A 14537-nucleotide genomic window follows, 5' to 3' on the forward strand; every position below is an offset into this window, starting at 1 on the left:
TCCGCAACAAGAGAGGCCGCAATAGTGAGAGGCCTGCGCACCACAATGAAGAGTGGCCCCCGCTCGCTGCAACTTGAGAAAGCCCTCTCACAGAAACGAAGGCCCAGCACAGCCAAAAATAAATAAATAAATTTAAAAAAAGAAAAAGGAAAACATACTTGACTAGATCAGAATTTTGCCTTCTCCTCTCCTTCCTGCTTTGAATGTCAAATTACGTCAGCAGCCACTCTACGACCATGAGGAGCAAGCTAAGAGTAATGGCCTAAGAAAAACTGGGCAGAACGATGGAGAGTTCCTCAGCTTATGAGGCCATCACTGAGCAATTGGACCAGTGTCAGCAGTCACCCACTTCTGCGTATTAGTTGGATGTTCTGTTACTTTTAGTCAAACACAGTCCTAATTCATATACTCTCTAAGCCTCCATTTCCTCTACTATTAACTAGAGGGAATAATATTTGTCAATATTCATTACACTTGTGTCATGTACTAGGAATTCCTCCAGGTGCTGGTGGCAAAGCACTGAACAAGAGATAAGGTTCCTATTCTTTCTGCATTTACATTTTGGTGGGCAAGACAGATAATGAACCCATAAATAGGCAAGAATATATGTGAGAGTGAGAAGTGCGATGAGGAAAAGAAAATGAGGTAATGTGTCAGAGAGAGACTGGTGTGGACATGACATGGGACTATATGAGGAGGTGATACTTGAGCTGAGACCTGAATGTGAAGATAATGGCAGGACAGAGCATGGGAAACAGCATTCCAGGCAGAGGGAACAGCAAGGGCAAAGGGCAAAAACCTTGAGGCAGGGCCAAGCTTAGTGAGTAGGCAGACCAGGAAGAAGGCCAAGTGGCTAGTGAGTGAGGAAGGCAGAGAATGGAGGTGAGACCAGAGAGGTAGGTGGGGTCAGATGACATATGTCCCAGTAGGTAGAATGGATTTATTCTAAACACAGAAAGGAAGCCACTGGAGGGCTTTCAGAGGAGTGTGGGACAATGACTTGAGTACCTTGAACACCATAGGTGCTTAATAAATGTCTATAGCCTAGGGTAGACAGTGCATCCACTTGGTGGGATTCCTGTCCCTTCTCAGGCTCAACCAGCCCCTTCCCCTTACTGCCTGTCTCATGACCCCATCTCCTGAGCTGGACTCCCTCTGGCTGCCTTCTGAGGTTTCCAGGCCCTGTGTCATCCTCCCCCAGGGCCATTTGCTTCCTCCAGAGTGGGCAAGCATAATTACCGCTTTCCACAATGACATAAAAATCTAAGAGTCACGATCAATACAACATGCACCCACATCATCATCTTTCATTGCAAATGATAAAAGCGTAAACAGCAGGGGTGGCAGCAGCTCGGGAGGATCCAGTGGGGGCAGGGGAGGCTGCCACCGCCTCCCTACCCATCACTCCCATTCTGGGACACATTCTCCACTCTGGGGGATGAGTCCCCTCATTAAAGCCTATTGGAGGGCTTCCCTGGTAGTGCAGTGGTTGAGAGTCCTCCTGCCGACGCAGGGGACACGGCTTCGTGCGTGCCCCGGTCCGGGAAGATCCCACATGCCACGGAGCGGCTGGGCCCGTGAGCCATGGCCGCTGAGCCTGCGCGTCCGGAGCCTGTGCTCCGCAACGGGAGAGGCCACAACAGTGAGAGGCCCGCGTACCGCAAAAAAAAAAAAAAAAAAAAAGCCCATTGGAGAAATGGTTTTCTCTCTCTTTTCCTTCCAGATGCAGCAACCCAAGCATCTTTAACCTGACTTGAGAAATCCAATTTGTCTTACCTTTCACTATTTTAAATGCTTTTTTCTTGCTTCCCTGAATCTTCTATGTTTCCCAAAATACAAAGCTAGGAGTGCTTTCCTGGAGGAAGAAGGACTTGCCTGAGTCTTGTTTGTCACAAACCCATGAATTGACCTCAATGGGGAGAGCGGCCCTCTGTGGCCGGCTTCTTTCACTCCAAATCCAACCTGCCACCCACAGCTTGTCTTGGAATGTGCACAGAAACCATTACATTCCCAGCTCTCACAGACTCCCAGCAACGACTTCTTCAAACTAGTTACTTAATGGACATCATCCGATTACGACTCAGCCTTGCCATACTCTCATTAGTGAAAGCCAGTCTGCTATACAATTCTAACCTCTGGCTAGAAACTGCTCCCAATTTCATGTTATCCATAAACTTGATGAACGATTAGCTTGCTTCTCTGCAGTCATTCATTTATTTATTCAACCAGCATTTAGTAAGCACCTACTGAATGCTGGGCACTGGATACAGAGTTAAAGGAGATAAAGGTACTGTCCTTGAGAGACCCCTATGCTGGTGGTGGAGCAGACGTGGAAATGGTTCATTCAGTATCCATGCTCACCTATGCAGGGGACTGAGAGCTGGCCTCCTCAGGGAAGGAGCAGCTTCAGCTGGTCTTTAAGATGCTGGAGGGGGATTTTGCCAACTGGAGAAGAAATGGTGTTCCAGTTAGACCAGAATTTGCACAGGCAAGTAGTTTTGCGTGGTGATGGGAGAAGAAACTTATTGATATCTACAAGTGTGAGGGGTAATGAGCGTCAGGCCAGGATCCAACTAGGACCTGGATGCCTCTCTACCTCTTGGCTCTGCCCATTTCTGCTTCATCTGGAGGCTCCATGTGATAACAAGGTGGCTGCCATCAGCCCAAGGGTTACAGCCTCCCAAGGTCAAATCCAGGGGAAAAAGACTACTCTTCTCTTAACAGACACAGTAAACCTCAAGAGTCTTACTGGGTCATATGCTCATCCCTGACCAATCAGGGTGGTTGGTGGAATATAGACACTCTGACTGGCCAGGCCTGAATCACATGGTTTCCAGACCCTGGCCTGGAGTCAGCTCTGTTTGAAGCCAGTGGGTTGAAAGAGGGGAGTAGGGATTCCTAAGGGAAAACTGGGTGCTGTTAGCACTGAAAACAGTGAACAGGTGCCTGGCTGCTGAGTCACAGATGGCCACTATGTGGCCACAATGTGGTTGTGGCTCTCTGTCCTCCCAGGTGGTGGAAAGGGGAGCCACATGGGTCCTATCTGCATAGTGGGTACAGGGACTCGCTCACCAGCCACTCTGGGGGTAGGGGGAGGGGGTCGGGCATCTGAACCCTTCTTGCTACCATGTTCTTCTAACCATTTGCAGGCTGGTTGAAAATGAACTGTCTGCTTTCCCAGATGCTTGATTTGAGCCAGCCAGCAAGTAATTTGCCCTTCTGTTCTTAGCCTCCCCGTTCTTCAAGCTCTTTTCCTGCCCTTCTCAAAAACTAACTCTCCAGCCATTCTGGAAAACCTGCGGGGCTGGCCACCGGCATCTTCTAGCTGGAATTTAGCGTCGGAGGGTCAGCCCCAGCCAGGGCCCACCCACTCTATCGGGTCGCCCGTTGGCACATACTGAGCGGTACCCACCCAGTCTGACCACTATAGGCTTCCATAGGACTTATGATGGAGTGGTGGGCTCTGCAGTGGGTGGTTCCCTGGGCTTGGAGACAGACAGGTCTAGGTTCTAGTCTGTAGGGACCAGGATTAGGTCCAGCTGTGAGTGACAGACACCACCCCAAATAGAAAAACAGTGCCAAAATGATAGAAATTTATTTCTCTCTCAAACAATCAAGAGCCTAGAATCTGGAAGAGGTTTCTCAAAGTCGGCATCAATCATTCTTTCTTGCTGCTCAGCCGTCTCCTTCCATGACTTCCACTTCATGATCCAAGATGGCTGCTTGGTTCCAGCCCCCAGGAGGAGAAAGTGACAAAGAAGTGCACGTCCTCCCTTACGAACACTCCCCAGAACTGCACACCATACCTGTGTGTACAGTGTTAGGGTCAGAATTTAGTCAGATGGGCAAAGATGGCAACAAGGGAGGTTGAGAAGAGAGTCTTGATACCAGGTAGCCATGGGCCCAGCTAAAGATCAGAGTGAGGGGACAATGGACATTGGAGGATAACTGGCAGCCTGTAGCTCGGACTCATTAAATGTGTTCATGATTTTAACCACCCACCCTGGGAGAGGGAAGTTGTATTTCCTACGTTACAGATGAGGAAGTTGAGTCAGAGAGAGACTGAAAGATTTGCCCAACATGTTTTCTGTTCTCTTTCTTTCCTTCCTTTGCTAACTTCCTTGCTCCTTGCTCTTGCCCTGGATCCGCAACATAGCTCTCAGTTCCTCTTGAGAGCTACTTTTCAAGGAGCAGGGTCTTTTCAGACTGATCCGTGGGTTTGGTCACTGGCAATCTGGGCCACCTGTGGGTCTTTCCAGCAGAGGCAAGCAGTGCAGCCCAAACCTGCAGACTTGTCACTGTACAAGGCTTACAAGTCTTCCCCTAACTGTACCCATTTGTTATTGATGCTGGTTTAGGCTCCAACAAACATGAGCTCTTGTCACTCTGAGCTCCTGAAAAACGTGCATCCCTTTCCTTTTGCACGGCCCGTCCATAAACTAGGACTAAGCTACATCCTTCAGCTCTCTCAAGGGTTTCTTGACGGGTATCAAGTGAAAAATAATGTGGGTAATGTGTTCTGAGAAATTCAGGGAAAGCTGCTGCCTGAGCCCTCATTGCCACTAAATGATAATTGCCTTGGGCCCTGAGAGGGGGCCTCCAGTCCCAGCAAGGGAGCCGTTCACATTGCCCATTCAGTCTGGGGTGGGAGTGGGGGTGGTGCTGTGGTCTGGAGTGATACCTACTCACTTAGGGAGCAGGAGGAAGTGGGGGTAGGGCTGGGAGGCCCCTGAAGATGCCCAAGCACAGAGATCCAGAATGTCCCCCTGCAGGTGGGTGGGCAGTAACGATTGGCACAATGAAGTGTCCAGGGGCAACAAGGATTCAGGCATTGGCCTTAAGCTAGAGGTCACCTCCAGCCTGGTGAAGGAATGGGGGAATGGCATACACAGGCCAGGGTCTGCTCCTAGGCAGAGAGAGGAGAGAGGCAGGTTTGCAAATGGATGATTCATCTGTAGAGAACACGGGGAGCTCCAGGAGCCAGCATCTCCTACCTTGGCGACTGAGATGGCCCCAGCTTTGCTTTCCCTGAGTTGGGATGCTTTTGACTTCAGGTAACCAATCCAACTTGGAATGGATTAAGCCCTTTCTTATCTCACATTGCAGGAGGTCTAGAGGAGGAGTGCCTCCAGGCATGGGAATCAGAGGTCCAGTGAAGTCATCAGGGAGCTCGGCTCTTTCCTTTCCTCTGCTTTGCCTTTGTTGTTATGTCAGCCCCAACCTCAGTCTGGCACCCCTCAGGGTCACAATATGGCTGCTGAAGCTCCAGGATTCACATCCAGATGCCATAATGCTTGGAGATAAAAGAGAGTATCTCTCCCTCTGATGATTAAAGTAATCTCTGACATTCCTTCACGTGTCATTGGCTGTAACTAAACCACACTCCCACCCCCGCTAAACAAATCAGGGGCATGGGACATGGAATAACCAAGAGTCAATCTGAACAATATCAGGTAAGAAGGAAATGGATGCTGGCGGATGACCAATGGTGTCTGCCTAATACACTTACCATTTTCGGATTAGGAGATGGTGATTGAGAAACCAGAGCACCAGCCTTGGGGGCTGGGCTTTGGCAGGACCTGACAGCAAGGTCTTGAAAAGAATGTCTTAGCTTTTGATCTGGGGAGAGACCCTGTGCCCTGGCAGATGGTTTCCTGGACTCCTTAGGTTTCTGGTTCTCCCAGCAGCCTCGGACGAAAACCTGGGGCAGGAGGAATTTGGAGAAGCTGGTGAGGGGACCTCTGCTCCCCTTTGGCGGGTTTGTGTTTTCTTTGGCAGTGAATTACTTAGGATGGATGATTCTAACTCAAATGGAGGCCCCCTCCTCCTCTCTCCTCCCTCCAGCTGGGACAGAACAGGTGGTAGAGGGAACAGAGGGCTCCAGCCTGCGGCTTGCAGGGCCATTCATCACTGGGCATGTTTATACTCCACCTGGGACTGAACTGGGCCGAACAGGTGATGCACTGAGGGGGGGGGGGGAGGTGATATGGAATTAACCCTTCTGGCACTGTCTCCAGAAGGGAGCCTGGCCTTGTGACAGAGAGAAGAGGTGCTGGGGTTTGACAGGGGGTGGCTCAAAATGTAGGGCACTCGTGCACCAAAGGAAACAGAATGAGGGAAAAAAATGCAGGAGGCATTTCAACTTTTCCTGTATTTGGAAGATTTGGAGATTAAGAAGATTAACCCAGATTATGGCTATAGGTGTTTTGCTGGGGATGGGGTGGGGTATAGAAGACGACCCTGATTTGTAACATTAGCTGATTGCTGTGGTGTAAATACTCTCACCAAGGCTGACTTCAAGCTACCAATTTTTTAGTAACCAGCTCACAAATCTTGTATATTTAACAATTGGATCCTAGGAGCCAGCCCCAGAATGCCCTGTGTATGAAGCTCTTCATGTACAGGATGGAATTTATTTATTCATTGTTCATTAGAAATCACATGGCACCCTCTCTGTGTCCGGAGCCATGTTCCTGGAACACCAGGCAGACCCAGTGCCTGCTTCTGAGAGCACGCAGGTACAGGACAGGAGCATCTCAGAGTGGGATGGAGTTGCCGTGATTGCAACATAACAGGGTGCTGTGGGGGGGACATGGCCTCGAGGCCTCTGTATGTCGTCCCTCTGATGTCTAGACTGTGAGTCTAGGAAGGCGATCTGAATCCTCCTCTGCCCTGCCTGGGCATCTCCTCATGACCTTGGGTGGCTCAGTCCCTCTCTGCCTGGAGAGAACAAAGGAGGGTGAATGCTTGGCTTTTCTGGTTCCGTCATTCTGCAATTCTCTACTCTGTATCACACACTGCTCTTTTATCCCTTGCCTCCTCTCTCCCCGCCACCTAAGCCCTCAGCTTGGGCAGACCCTTCATGGCCATTGCCAAGGCCCCAAGCATTCCCCTGAGCCCTGCTCTGTCTTATTCCTAGTGGTCAGTGTGACAAAGGGGTTGAGGCGTGGGTGCTGTGGCTCTCAAAGAGCCGTCGTGTGCTTCTCCTGGGCACTGACGGCTCCTGCGCCAGCTCTTCCCCAGCAGCAAACCCTCCCAGATTCCAGGAGCACGCAGGGTCGGCCTTAATGCCAAGGGAGGTATCGGAGCTCAAACTCCAGCCCTCACCAAACCCTGGTGTTTAATTAAGAAAAAGTGGCTTTGTGAGCCATAAAGGGCTCTGTAATCTCTTTAAGCACGAGGGTTTAGGTTATCCTGTGTGTCGGCTGATCTAACCACTTCCCAAGTTCCCACCTGGGGGAGCCCTCAGGGGCTTCCAGGGGCAGCGCCATCTGCCTGCCCTCAACGGGGCTTCTTTCTGCGGGGTGGACAGAGCGGGGGTGACACCTCTGCAGGTTGAGCTTCACAGCACAGACACGGCTTTCTGTTATCTTCTCTTGCACCTGAATCTTTAAATCATCTATGTCTCTTGGCGAGCCGGGGCTGTGGCGGGAAGCTGTTAATAATAGATACAAGTGACTGTCTGGTAACGAATTGCTGAAGACCGTAATTAGCATTTTAATTTAGGCATTTACTTCACACTCACCTCTGGAGACCCAGGTTTGGATCTGGAATTGGGGTCACCAAGTGAGGTTTGCGTGTGTCCTCCTACTAAGGCCCCACAGGTTGTTTGTCTTTGTCATGTGGGTCGCCATAGCCCAGGGCTGAGTGTGGCCTGAGGGGGGCACTGTCTGTCCAGGCTGCAGAGCGGCTCAGCGGGGAAAGCACCGATTTGGAGTGGGGAGGGAGGGGAGGGGAGAGGAGAGGAAGGGAGGGAGGGGAGGGGAGGAGAGGGGAGGCAGAAGGAGGGAGGGAGGGAGGGGAGGGGAGAGGCAGGGAGAGGAAAGGAGGGAGGGAGGGGAGGGGAGGGCAAAGGAAGGGAGGGAGGGAGGGAGGGGAGGGGAGGGGAGGCGAGAGGAAGGGAGGGAGGGAGGGGAGGGGAGGGGAGACGAGAGGAAGGGAGGACGGGTGAAGACAGGAGAGGACAGGCCTGACTCTGGTAGCGGGTGGGCTGTGCAGCGCCGGCAGGGAGGAGTTGGGTGGGGAATGGGGAAAGGACTGGGAGAGGAAGAGCATTGAACGTTTGGCGTGAGCAGAGAGAGGGCTTCAGGGAGTGGTTGAGTGGGGAGGGAGGCCGTGTGGATCCCCAGCTGTGCGTGTTCCAGGCCAGGGCTGTCGCTCTATCCTTTCCACAAGCACTCATTTTTCTTGATTTTTCTTCAAGCCCCAGCAGCCTGTGTTGGCTGGAGTTTTAGGACTAAATGCCTTGACAGGCTTGCCGTTTTTCTTTCTCTCGTTCACAAAACAAGATTTTAAAATGACAACAATAACAAAGAAAGTTCTCTCTTCCCTCAGTGGCTAAGGGCTGGGGACAATGTGTTGGGGTCCAGAAAGACACGCGCTCAAGCTGTGAGTGTGTAAGGAGTTGAAACACACCTCACAGCTCCTTTCCCAGATGCCCCTACCCCTACCCACCTTGGTGGGAGAGCAGGCAGTATAGGCGGCTCCCTCTGAGACAAATCCCATTTATCTAGCCCTGCCTCACAGCCCTGGCATTCAGGGCTGCTCGAAGATAGCCACACATTGAAAAATGACCTACATTTTTCCCTCCATGTAAAAGCATCTTTGATGTATGAGACAGTAGCTCCAGATTCCCAGGGCTTTGGGGCCGGTCAGAGACTTGAGGCTGCATCAAGGAAGCGAGCAGGTCTGGATGAGGAGGGCAATTTGGGGGGCACTGGAGGCCCACGATGGGTGCAGCGAGGTACCGGGGGACTGAGGGGCTCTTAATGGTCCAAGCAGAGCTGACCAAATCCCATGATGCTCTTAGGCCCAGTGTTTCATGCTTGTGCCATAGGGGGCTGACAGCAGCTAGGAACCTCAGTTTCCTGTCTCTTCTCTGATATCATCTCTATCACTTAGGAATCTTTAGGTTGCAAATGATAGAAGATAAAACTTGAACTGTCTTAAACAAAAAAGGGAATGTATTTGCTCCTGTAAGTGAAAAGTCAAGTGGTAGGTCGGGTTTCAGGTAATGCTTGATCCAACTGAATTATATCGCCCTAAAATCTAATTTCTTCCTGGCTCTCTGCTCTTCTCCACAGCTTCATTCTAAGGCTGGGTCCCCTCAGGATCACAAGTTGGTTGCCAGAAACTTGTTTGACTCCATGTTTCTTTGTTCTTTCCAGTGAGAAAAGGAGGTACTTTCTGGATTCTTTTCTGGAATTCAGCATCTCTCATTGGCCTGAATTAGGTCACATGACTATCTTTGACTCAACGACTGTGGCTATGTGATGAGCTGTCAGATTGTCTGAAGCCAGTCCAGGCCCACCTCTAGAGCTGGTAGTGGGGTCAGTCTTGCTTTAACCACAAACAAGTCTGCTCCAAAGGGGGTGGGATGAATCCTCCCTAAGGAAAATGATCTTGAAGGCAGTGATGGATGTAAGCCCACTCCATCCTATTTGTAACCACCCGCTCCCTGGAATGCAATTGTACAGCCACACCCTCTGCCATGTGGCTTATTATTATTATTATTTTGCTGTTTATTTAACATAAAGGCTGAGACTTTCAGGTGCTATGTGACTTAGCAGTGGCTCCTACTCGGTGGGCTGAAGACACTCCCCAATGCCATTGATGTTGGGCTTGGCCATGTGACTCACTTTGGCCAGTGGAATGTTAGGGGATATGACGTGAGCAGAGGCTTTAAATCTGTTTGTGTGGTTTAGATTGGCCTCTCGCACTTCTTCCAGCCACCATGAGAAGAATGTGCCCTGGGTAGCCACTGGTCTCAGAATTTAAGACATGTGGAACTGAGCTGAACCCAAACTGTGGCCTAAAACAGAGCCAATCAGCTCACCCTCAGACTACGGACAAGAAAAACTGATGTTTGTGGATTTAAGTGACTGAGATTTTAGGGTTGTTTGTTACACAGCATTATCACAGCAATAGCTGACTAATGCCAATACAAAGAGGATGCTAGATTAGTTAGAGCTTTGACATTCTGGATGTGCAGGGTGAGGGTTGCAATTTCAGAGAGGAAATAGGATGATTTCCCCCCAAAAGCCACTTTTGCTCTCTGGAATCTAGAAGGATGTCTGACCTCCCCTCTGTCAGGATGTCTCATGCCTTTGCTTGCCAGGGGGCCTGGGAGAAAGAGGTTTCTTTTTTGAGGAAAAGATGCCAGAATATGACCTAAAAGAACAATGAGACCCCACCCCAGCCCTGAGCTCTGCTGCCTGTTCCCTGGTGATGGGTGAAGGCAGAACCAGGAGACAGAGGGTGAAACAGCCAGGGAGACTCCCTAGGAGCAAGTCCTCACAGCAAGTGTGGAACAACCACTTGTCTGGGCTGGTTTTGGCCCTAACATAGCTGCATGGCTCTAAGCCTACGGGTGCAGTTGGCACATTCCTAGAAAACAGCATTTAGATTAAAGTTTTATAGTTTAATCTCTGTTGGAAATGCCTTTAAGAGAATCCAGTTGGAGGGTGAGGAAGCTTCACAACGTAAGTATTGACTCTAATGTATCTGATTTCCTAACAGTGGGCTCACCTACGCCACAGCAGTCACGTTCACTGTGACAGGTTAGGAAGCACTGTCACATCCAGCCTCAATGAGTTTGAGTCGGGGGAGGATAGTTACTCCATGGATCTGACAAGGAAAGCCAGGCTCAGAGAAGGTAAGAGAAGGTAAGTAAGCAGTGATGGGTGCCGTCCTCCTCCAGGCTCTTGTCCCCTGGTACCTTGCAGCCCACCAGGGACATCTATTGTGGTCAGGCTCTCCGGCATCTTTGGTGTCCTCCCAAGCCCCGAGTCATGGTGAGCTTTGAAGAAAGGGGTCATTGCCTTGCCTTGAGTCTTGGGATTGACCAAGATGGTACAGGTAGCAGTAGCCCCTCCTGGAGTCCAGTGTGGCCAGACTGGAGGATCTTCTCTGGCCCTGTGGGTCAGGTCCAGGCCTTCACTGAAGTTGGAAAGTGAACCTGCACTCTGAACAAGAGTGCAGATCCAAACTCTCCCACTAGGATGAATGACTTACCCCTACAATCCTTAGTTTCCCAGTCTGAAATAACAGAAATATGCACTGAACAAAATGCCTGGCCCACAGTAACCATTCAACAAGTAGGAGTTACTACATTTGTTTGTGTTCAGAATTGCCAAGATGACAGTGTGCTTAAAACCTTGAATTCTGGATTCGGACTCCCTGGGTTAAAATCCTGGAACTTCCTCTTACTAGGGAGGAATTTCCAAAACTTTCATGTAACATTTCTGAGCCTTAATTTTTTCATCTGTGAAATAGAGATCAGAAAAACAATTCCCTGTTGGGTTGTATAAGGATTTGGTCTGTTAATTCACGGGTCTCATGTCTTGTCTCCATCTAAGTCCTGTGTCCAACGTGCGTACAGTAAGTGCTCCATGCATGCGTATTGTCATACGTCATCTATGACTTCTGCGACCATCACCCTGTTGGCACAGATGCCTGGGATGACCTCGGCATGACCCTTGGCCGCCTTCTGCTCTTGGCTTCCCTCTCATGACTCCTGGGTGAGTGCTCTAGCCACCCAGATGGAAGCAGGCTGGGGAGGGATGAAGTCGGCAGTGGAGGGAGAGAAAAGTAGTCACAAGATAGCTGAGGGCAGTTGGGGGTGACCCAAAGTCCTTCCTTGCCCACGGCAAGGGCTCCGTAGCTGCTGGTCAATACTTCATCAACTCCTCAATCACTTCATATCTCCACATCTCTAACTTTAAGGGGAGTCTTTGCTGCACAGCTAGGTGTTCCCATGGCAACCTCCTGGCGACACAAAACAGCTATTCCTCCCAGAATGGGCAGCCTTCTTCCCTGTCTCCTGGAGAAGCCACAGCAGTTATGCCCCACTGAGCCCTCAGCACCCTGGACAGAAGACCACAGTCCTGCCAGCAGCCCCTTTCCTAATTCACCTAGTCCTAGGGCTGCCTCCAGAGGATGCAGCTGGACAACAGTTTTGACATACAGTCATCCCTCAGGAGCCGTGGGGGTTGCCTGTGGATACCAAAATCTGCAGAGCTCAAGTTCCTTATGTAAAGTGGCACAGTACAGTCGGCCCTCTCTATCCCGGCTTCCACATCCGTGGATTCAACCTATCGAATCGTAGTTGGTTGAATCCGCAGATGCGGAACCTGTGGGTACAGAGAGCCGACTGTATATATATTGAGCGCCTATGATGTCCAGTAATGCACCAAGTGCTGGCTGGGGACCCAGCAATGGAGAAGATAGACAGAGTCCTGGCCTCAGGGACTAGAATTCTGGTTGTCATCTATTCAAGAAAAAGGAAAAGGAACAAGACAACTTCAGCCAGTGCTGAGTGCTATGAAGGGAATGAAACAGGGCCATATGGCAGAGGAGACTGAGGAGGGGATCGGGGAAGCCCCCTCAGGAGATGCTGTCTTCATTGAGCCCTGAATGCAGAGGGGAACCCAGCAACCAACACTGGGGGGAGTGCGTCCAGGCAGAGGAGGCAGTGAGTGCAAAGGTCCTGAGGCAGGAGTGAGCTCGAGTGTTTGAAGAACAGGTAGAGGCTGAAGGGGCTGGAGTGCAGTGGGCAAGGTGGGCAGGGGGCTTTCTCAAGGATGGCTTTGTGAGCTGGGGTCAGGAGTTGGGATTTTATTTTCTGTAATGGGCAGCCATTTGGGGGGTTTTAAGCAGGGTAGAGACAGGATCTGATATGAGTTTATTTATTTATTTATTTATGGCTGCATTGGGTCTTCGTTTCTGTGCGCAGTCTTTTCTCTACTTGCGACAAGCAGGGGCTACTCTTCGTTGTGGTGCGTGGGCTTCTCATTGCGGTGGCTTCTCTTGTGGATCACGGGCTCTAGGCGCGCGGGCTTCAGTAGTTGTGGCACACGGGCTCAGTAGTTGTGGCTTGCGGGCTCTAGAGTGCAGGCTCAGTAGTTGTGGCGAACGGGCTTAGCTGCTCCACGGCATGTGGAATCTTCCCTGACCAGGGCTCGAACCCGTATCCCCTGCATTGGCAGGCGGATTCTTAATCACTGCGCCACCAGAGGAGTCCCCTGATTCGAGTTTATAAAGATATTTTGGATTGCTTTGGACTCCTTACCGTCCAGAGTTCCCCTGCCTGGTAAGCCCCACAGTTACTAAGTAAACTGTGAGTTTGGCTGAGAAATATAATTACAGCTTCCCAGAGCTGGTCTTTCTCTTACCCCTGTAGGCCTCAGACTGTCTTCCCAGGTACCTGGGGGTCTTCTCCTCACCCGGTATCACCACTGTTGCCACCACCCTCCTCTCCACGCCTTTGATATTTCTGGTTGCTGATAGCAAAGCCTTCACCCCCAAGTCCAGTCAATCATATTCCACCCCACTCCCAAAACCACTGAGACTTATCCCTGATGAATGGGCAGCCTCAGACCCAAGAATCCTTCAGCCAGTCCAGGCCCGAGCGCTCAATCTCTCATAACTCTGTGTTAAGGATGCAAAGTGACACTTGAGACAGCTGGATAAAGGATGAAACAAGGGGCCTGATAAGTGGGACGGGTAGCTGTCCTTGCCCACACTGGGCTGGGGGAAGGGCAGAAGAGGGCCCAGCATCAGTTATTACCTTTCCCAGAGAGTCTGGGTCTCAGGCTCACTCCGGCCCACATGGAAGACAGGCTCCCACTGCCCCCTGCCCCCTTCAGGAATCTCAGTTTCAAGGTCCCAGAGAGACCCCTGCTTCTGGTGGTCTGAGAAATTGAGAGAAACAAGATACTTTCCTGGGGGCTACAAGGTGCAGATGGAGAGGATGGAGCACTCGATGCTAGCATAGGTCTCTGGGAGGTAGGATGACAAGAAATGGGAGTCCCACCTTGAGTCCCATTGAAGGCAGAAAGGATTCTTTTTACTCATGACGGAAAACTGAACCAAACTGGCTTAAGTCCAAAGGACTTCGCTGGCTCATGTAACTGAATAGTTCAGAGGTAGTTCCTTCTTCAGGTGTGTCTTGATCCAGGACTCCAACAGCATCACCAGTCCTTCCATGTTTTGGATCAGCCTTGGAACAGGCTCCATTCTCAGCAGTCTCTCTCCTCATGGTTGCAAGATGGTTAACAGAAGCTTCCAAGGCCACCTGCTTCCTTATTCATGTCTGGTGGGAAAGAGTCCCAGAACTGAATCTCATTGGCCCTGATCATGTTGACATGGGTCATGTGCTCCTTTATTAATTAACCTGTCATTGTGCAATGGGAAATGCTGGTGGGCTAAGCTAACCTGGGCTCACCCCTGAACCTGAACGTGGGGTCAATTCTAGCTGAATGCATGGCTGGGAAATTTGGGATTTTCTGAGGAAGGGGGAGGGGATGAAATGGACCCTGGAGAAACAACAAACACATGCCACGGCACCACTCAATCTCATTTCTTATTATTCCTCATTATGTATCCTCGTGTCTCCCTAATTATTGATCCAAAACCATTCATGGAAGCTCCATCTCTATCTCTCCATATAAAACCCTCTGTATCAGTCAGCACTCTGGTCGCAAGTGACAGAAACCCAATTAAAATTGGCATGAACCAAAAGGGAATTGTCTCACATA

The sequence above is a fragment of the Globicephala melas genome, chromosome 3 (assembly GCF_963455315.2).
Source record: "Globicephala melas chromosome 3, mGloMel1.2, whole genome shotgun sequence".
Taxonomy (NCBI): Eukaryota; Metazoa; Chordata; class Mammalia; order Artiodactyla; family Delphinidae; genus Globicephala; species Globicephala melas.